Source organism: Arachis hypogaea, chromosome 3 (assembly GCF_003086295.3).
Source record: "Arachis hypogaea cultivar Tifrunner chromosome 3, arahy.Tifrunner.gnm2.J5K5, whole genome shotgun sequence".
NCBI classification, from domain to species: Eukaryota; Viridiplantae; Streptophyta; class Magnoliopsida; order Fabales; family Fabaceae; genus Arachis; species Arachis hypogaea.
In genome coordinates this window covers 114,176,018-114,184,013 of record NC_092038.1, presented here as the reverse complement: position 1 = coordinate 114,184,013, position 7,996 = coordinate 114,176,018, and the positions used below count along the sequence as shown (strand labels likewise).

Here is a 7,996-nt window from a genome sequence, read left to right as displayed (position 1 = left end):
ACCCATCAACTGAAGACCTGCTGATTATTCTGATTTAAATTCAATTCTTATTTTTAGGAAAAGATATTATTTTTAATTTTAGATAAATAGATTTTAAATTTATTGGGATTAGTTATAAAAAGGAATTCCATCACTCAATCATTGTTGGTTGATCCATCAATCTTCGTGGGATCGACCCTCATTCACCTGAGCTATTACTTGGTACGACCCGGTACACTTGTCGGTTAGTCTGTGGTTGTAGAATTTTTGCACCAAGTTTTTGGCGCCGTTGCCGGGGATTGATAGTGATTAACAACTATTAGTTATTTGATTGCTTAGATTAGGTGTTTTATTTTTATTTTTCATATTTTTTATTTAAAATTTGTTTTAAATATTTTCGAAAAAAAGAAGAAAAAAATTATTTTAAAATTTTTAATAGCACTAATAATTTTAGTAATTTCTTAAATTAATTTTGGTGTTTCCTAGTTCAGGTTACCTCACTGGGAATTCTCTGCACTCTGACGTATATAGAGAGTTCTATATTTTCTTGTCTTCTATTTGTTTATGTGCAGGAACAGAGACAAAGAACATCTCTTAGACTTTGATCCTAAACCTGAAAGGACTCTCAAGTGACGTTTACAACAAGCAAGACTTTACAAGACTGCAGAATCTATTATGGATCCTAATGTGGCAAATCCGAATGGGATTGAGCAACAAAAAAGAGTACTTGGCTCTTACTCTACTCCTACTGCAGATCTGTATGGAAAAAGCATTGTGGTGCCTTCTATAGCTGCGAACAACTTTGAGTTGAAGCCACAACTGGTCACCCTGGTGCAACAAAACTGCCAGTATCATGGTCTTTCCCACGAAGACCCAAATCAGTTTATTTCTAGTTTTCTGCAAATCTGTGATACTGTGAAGACAAATGGAGTAAACCCAGAGGTGTAAAACTCATGCTCTTCCCGTTTGCTCTAAGGGATGGAGCAAAGCTATCGCTAGATTCTCAACCCAAGGAGAGTTTGGATACTTGGAACAAGGTGGTTACTGAGTTTCTCACTAAATTTTTTCCACCCAAGAAGCTGACTAAGCTTAGGGTGGAGGTTCAGACCTTTAGACAGAAGGATGGTGAAATTCTTTATGAAGCTTGGGAGAGATACAAGCTACTGACTAGGCAATACCCTCCAGACATGTTCTCCAAATGGACTCAACTAGATATCTTTTATGAAGGCTTGGGTGAAATGTCCAGGATGTGCTTAGACAATTCTGCAAGAGGTTCATTGCACAAGAAGAAGACACCGGAGGAGACTATTGAGCTTATTGAATTGGCTGCTAGCAACCAATATTTATACTCATCTAACAAGAATCCTGTGAACTCTGAGGCTCCTCAGAAGAAGGGTGTCATGGAAGTAGAAGCTCTTAATGCTATTCTTGCTCAGAATAAGCTTATGTCTCAGCAAATAAGTCTACTTACTCAACACATGGGTGGCATGCAAGTCTTAGCTATTAACACCCAAAATCCACCTCAAGAGGTCTCCTATTACATGGCAGGAAATTTAGTGCAAAATGATAACTATGATTATGCTCAATCCTCTTCCGAATAGGTCAATTACATGGGGAGTGGTTCTAGAAATTCCAATAATGACCCCTATTCTCAAACATACAATCAAGGATAGAGAAATCACCCAAATTTTGGGTGGAGAGACCAACCTCAGAGACCTCAGAATTTCAACAATAATTCTCAAGGCAGCTTCCAACAAAACAATTATAATAACCGCCAAGCTCAACCTCAGCAGGCTAACTCTAAATCCAAGGAAGATTCTAATTGGGAGATGATGAGGAGTTTTATGCAGGAAATCAGATCCTCTATTAGAAATTTAGAAGTGCAAATGGGCTAGCTGAGTAAGCAAATACCTGAGAGGTCTGCAAGCACATTTCCAGGTGATACAGTGGTGAACCCAAGAGAAGACTGCAAGGTTATTCAATTGAGAAGTGGTAAAACAGCTGGCTTTGAGACAAGGGCCAATGAAGAGCTAGTTGAAAAGAAAGCTCCAGAGGAGAAAAAGGAAGAAGTGGAGTACGCCCCTCCAAAGTGTGCAGACAACCCATTTCCTGACTCTCTAGACACGTATCCTACATTGCCAAATGCTCCTGAATACAAGCCAAAAATGCCATATCCTCAGAGACTTCAGAAAGCTTCCAAAAAAAAAAGCAATTCTCTAAATTTGTAGATTTCTTCAAGAAGCTACAGATCAACATTTCCTTTGCAGAGGCTCTTGAGTAAATGCCTCTCTATGCTAAATTTATGAAAGAACTATTAACCCACAAGAGGAATTAGAAGGAACAAGAAACAGTGGTGTTAACCAAGGAATGCAGTACCATTATTCAACACAACCTTTCTGAGAAGATGCCAGACCTAGGGAGCTTTGTAATTCCTTGCACCATTGGAGATGTCACCATTCAGAGAGCTTTATGTGACCTTAGAGCTAGCATCAATCTAATGCCACTTTCAGTAATGAAAAAACTTCAAATTGAGGAGGTAAAACCCACTCGTATTTCTCTTCAACTTGCTGATCTTTCTATTAAATTACCTGTGGGTGTTGCTGAGGATTTACTTGTTAAAGTAGGACCATTCATCTTTTCTGTTGATTTTGTTATATTAGACATGGAAGAGGATGTAAAATCCTCTATTATACTTGGTAGACAATTTTTAGCTACAGGTAGAGCTCTGATTGATGTACAAAATGGTGAATTGATCTTGAGGGTCAATGAAGAACATGTGGTCCTTCATGTTTTTGAAACTCTCAAGCACCCTAATGATTCTGAAGGGTGTATGAAAATAGATGTTATTGAACCACTTGTTCAAGAGGTATTGAAAGCTGAGGTGCTCGATGACATTCTGGATCATATCTCTGAGTATGAATTAGTTGAAATTGATAATTCACCACCCCAGAAGGCTATGGTTCACACGCCTAAAGCAGAGGAGGAAGCCCCCAAACTTGAGCTCAAATCCTTACCTCCTTCTCTGAAATATGTGTTCCTGGGTGAGAATGACTCATATCCAGTGATTATTAGCTCTTCCCTAAAGCCTGAAGAGGAAAAGGCCCTTATTTCAGTGCTCAAGAGCCATAAAACAGCTCTTGGGTAGACCATTAGTGACTTGAAGGGGATTAGTCCAACCAAGTGTATGCACAAGATCCTCCTTGAAGATGATGCTAAACCAGTTATGCAACCACAAAGGAGACTTATTCCAACCACGAAAAAGGTGGTCCAAAAAGAGGTAATGAAACTATGGGAAGAAGAAATTATTTACCCTATTTCTGACAGTCCTTGGGTAAGTCCTGTGCAGGTAGTTCCCAAGAAAGGAGGGATGACAGTGATCAAGAATGAAAAGAATGAGCTTATTCCCACAAGAACGGTCACAGGATGGAGAATGTGTATAGACTATAGGAGGCTTAACACTACTACAAGGAAGGATTATTTTCCCCTGCCTTTCATTGATCAAATGCTTGAGAGGTGATGACAGGTCATCTTAGCCTAGTTTTACTAGTCTTTTTCTTTTGTTTTCAATAGATTTTATGCACTTTCTTGAGCCATAAGTAAGCCAATTGGGTAGAATTTCATGTTTCCTTTGATTCAATCAACCATGGATGAATTAATGCAATTTCATGAGATTTTGTGCTATAATTGTCATATATTATGACAGAATAACAAACTCATGATCTTGAGCATAGCTTTGATGTGTTTGGTTGATTGATGATAGGTGAAAAGAGCTTTGAAGAAGGTTGAAGAAAGAAGAAAGGGCAAGGAGCAAGAGAGAACAAAAAGCTTGAGCAAAAGCTTGCCTCAAGCTTTTGCTCAAACTTTTGGAAGAATCGAAAACACACCCAGGGGAGAAAAAGCTTGCGCCAACGTTTGCCTCAAGCTTTTTGGCAAACGTTGGCGCAACACACCAACACCCTGGAGGCAAAAAGCTTGCGCTAACGTTTGCCTCAAGCTTTTTGGCAAACGTTGGCGCCACACACCAACACCCTGGAGGAGAAAAGCTTGCGCCAACGTTTGCCTCAAACTTTTTGGCAAACGTTGGCGCCACACAACGCACACAAGGGGATCCACGTTTGGCTTAAAGTTTGACCTTAAACTTTAGCTCAAACGTGGATGACAGAAGGGGGCTTTAGCTGATATGAAAAGCTTGAGCCAAAGTTTGCCTCAAACTTTGACTCAAGCTTTTGTGATTCATGGCCCGGTTCACAATGGGTTTCTCTCCAACTCCAAGTGCAATCAACAGAGGCCTTTTTCAACCCAATTCAATCAAGAGCAAAGGCCAATTCAAGGCTTGAAGATCATTTGAAGAGAGTGTATAAATAGCTTAGAATTTAAGTTTTTGGGGAGCTTTCCTTTAGAATTTTCATAGTACTCGCAGTAGAGAGCTCACTTTACAATTTTTTTGAGTTGTTGTTCCCGGGGAAGGAGAATTGAATTCTCTTCCTCTTAGTTTTCGTGTTTTCAACTTCATCTACACTTGTCTTGAATCTTGGGTTGAAGAATTGAGGAAATTCTGTCTCAATCTCATCTTGAGATCTCTCTGTTTTTATTTACTGCAACTTTTGGAATTTGAATTTCTGATTTACTCTTCTACTGCCTGATCTTTGAATTTCTTGCAATTGCTCTCTGAATTTGGATCTAGGAAGGCATTGAGATCTAGACTTGGTTATCTAGTCTCTTGGGTCCTGAGATCTATTGGTTTCCATTTTAATTTCCTTGTTTAATTACTATACCAAGCTCGTTTTCCTTTTAATTTGAGATCTGGTTCAACTAACTCCATCATCTTCTCTTCTGTTGGTTCAATTTTACTTTTCTTTGTTTAATTTCTGCAATCCCACATCCCTGACCCATTTACAATTCAAGTCATTTATATTTCTTGCACTCTAAGATTCTGTAATTTACATTTCTTGCTTTCTAAGTTTCTGCCATTTAATTTCTTGCACTTTAAGATTCAGCACTTTTACTTTCCTTGCACTTTTAATTTTCAGTCAATTACCCCTCTCCCTTTAATTTCATGCAATTTAACTTCCGTTAGATACAAATCACTCAAATCAAATCTTGTTCGCTTGACTAAATCAACCACTAAACTAAAATTGCTCAATCCTTCAATCCCTGTGGGATCGACCTCACTCCCGTGAGTTATTATTACTTGATGCGACCCGGTACACTTGCCGATGAGTCTTTTGGTGATTGGAAATTCGTTTTCCAAAAAAATGCCATCAAGTTTTTGGCGCCGTTGCCGGGGATTGAAATAGATTGACAATGATTAAGTGAGGTGGTAGTTTAGATCAAGCACTTTTTCTTTATTTTTGACTAACCCACTAACTGTTTGAAGATTTGCCTCTATTAACACGCTAACTGTTGAGGTTTTGTCTCAATTAACTACACTCAATTTTCAAAAATACCACTGTGTATTCCTTGTGATTGATTTGTATGTTACAGGAAAGAAGAGAAGTCAGAGGAAAGGCTATTATTAAAGAAGGAATCTCTGAGGAGGAAGAACATCACGGCATGAAGTCGCAACTCATTGCACTAATCAAGAACAATTGCTCCTATGGTGGAAATCCATTAAAGGATCCTAAACAGCACATATCTGTTTTTCTGAGGACGTGTGGTGCTGTCAACTCCGATTGTGCAAATCATGATGCCTATAAGCTCTTTTTATTCCCCTTCTCACTAAGGGATGAAGCTGCACAATGGCTCGAAACCTTTCCCCAAGGGAGTATCACCAGTTGGGACGATTTGGTTGCCAAGTTTCTAGCCAAATTCTCCTAATCCCAACAAACCATCAAGATGAAAGAGGGGATACATCCATTCATGCAAGGAGAGAAAGAACCACTCTTCAAGGCATGGGAAAGATACAAGAAAGCAAGTGACAAAGTGGGTTTCCAAGCTTTCTATGAAGGATTAACCCCAGAGACAAGAAAAGCGGTAGATTACTTCTCAGATGGCCTACTCAAAGCTACAACAACCACCCAAGGAACTGTAAATTTCAATGACAAAGGAGTCGACAATCAAAACTCGTTGGAAAAACAAGAGAATGCAATTTCAGAAAAGGAACTAATGAATCTTGAAGGAGTGAAGGCAATCATGAATCAAAACAAGCAGCTGCATCATCAAACTCAGCAACAATTGGAGTCAATATCTAGACAAATTGATTTTCTACATTCGGCTACAATGAATGCACACTTTCCACCGTGGAAACCACATTCTTATCTAAGAATGGGGGAATACCAACATCAAGAACAAAGGGGTTCCAACATTGGCAAACCCATGATCACAAAAAACCACAGTCAACCATCCAATAATGCCAATCAAAACCTACGCTTACAAAACATGCACCCTCAGTTTCATAACAACTCACAAAACCAACAGAATACCTATGCAACACCCACATTTCACCCACACAATACATGTGAAATTCCTTTGCAAGGTTTTACACAACCACCAGTCCATCTCATACATTTAAACCATTCAAAGAGGATCGCTGACTTAGAATCAATGATGGAAAAACTCATGGAAATTCAAGCCCAGGAAACCAAACATCATGAGGAAGCATTCAAGAAGCTTGAATAACATATGCTGCTATTGGCTAAGCATTTTTCACAGATGAGTGAGAAAGAAGGAACCAACCAAGAAAAATACAACAGAGAAGTTTGACAAACCCCAATTTGACGGTTTGTTTTGTATTAAATTTAGAGTGTCTTGATAACCTTTCGTCACATTTAGCCTATGAATTAGCATGGTTTTGTTATCTCTCCCATATTCGTGCTTAAGTGTAAAAACATGCTTTTTGAGCCTTATTTTGATGAATTCTAGTTTTTCTTTGATTCCATAAGATGCCTTGATGTGTTTGCTAGTAATCTCAGGTTGAAATAGGCTAGACATGGATCAAAGGAAGCAAGGAAGGAAGCATACAAGTGGAGGGAAGCACAAAAAGCCAAAGAATTGATCCAGGCCATGCACGCGCACGCGCACAAGGCGCTCGCGCGCACATTGCGAAACAGGACAAGGACGCGCACGCGTACCGTGCGCGCACGCGCCGATGGTGGCACATGACCTCATTAATGTAACACGTGCCTGGCAATTTTGGAAGGTTTTCAGCAACCAACTTTGGCACCAAAATGCATATAAGAGCCAAGGATTGAAGGGGATTGATATAGACATTCACACCCATAGACATGTTAGTTACCATTAGTCATAGTTTAGAAGGAGAATTAGTTAGAAGTAGTTTCTAGAGAGAGAAACTCTCACTTCTCTCTAGAATTAGGATTAGGATTAGGTTTAGGATAATCTTTCTTCTTAGATCTAGATTTAATTCATGCTTTGATTCAATTTTCTTTTATCAATTCTTAATCTTCTCATCTCTCCCTTTCTAGTTATGTGCTTTGATAATTGTAATTCTTCATTTTGTTTTGGATATATTGTTGTTCCCTTGTTTTCTTCCAATAATGCAATTTGAGGTAATTCATGATAGTTGTGATTTCCTTGATTGTTGTTGTTAATTCTTTGCAATAATTGTAGTTATATTCTATTCTTGTTATCAATTTACTATGCTTTTCTTTTATGCCTTCCAAGTGTTTGATGAAATGCTTGGTTGGGTTTTAGTGTAGCTTTTGTTCCTCTTGGCTTTGGTTGAGTAATTAGTGACTCTTGAGTTATCTAACCCTTTTGTTGATTGATAATTAGAAGTTGCTAATTGATTTGAATACCTCTAAAGCTAGTCTTTCCTTTAGGAGTTGATTAGGACTTGAGGAATCAAATTGATTCATCCACTTGACTTTCCTCCATGGTTAGAGGTTGACTAAGTGGGAGCAATGGACAATTTGCCATCACAATTGAGGAGGATAACTAGGATAGGACTTCTAGTTCTCATATCTTGCCAAGAGCTTCGCTAGTTGTTAGTTTATTTTCTTTGCCATTTATATTTCTTGTCTAAAACCTTAAAAACCCCAAATATAACTCACAACCAATA

The 7,996-nt window shown here is 38.6% G+C and overlaps 1 non-coding gene across 1 annotated transcript; it reads right to left on the bottom strand.

Moving 5' to 3' along the window:
- Positions 1-1,064: 1,064 nt before the first annotated feature.
- On the bottom strand, positions 1,065-1,171 carry LOC112793533 (small nucleolar RNA R71). Its single transcript, XR_003198221.1, has one exon. It is a non-coding gene; the product is annotated as a small nucleolar RNA R71 (small nucleolar RNA).
- Between the last annotated feature and the right edge of the window lie 6,825 nt (positions 1,172-7,996).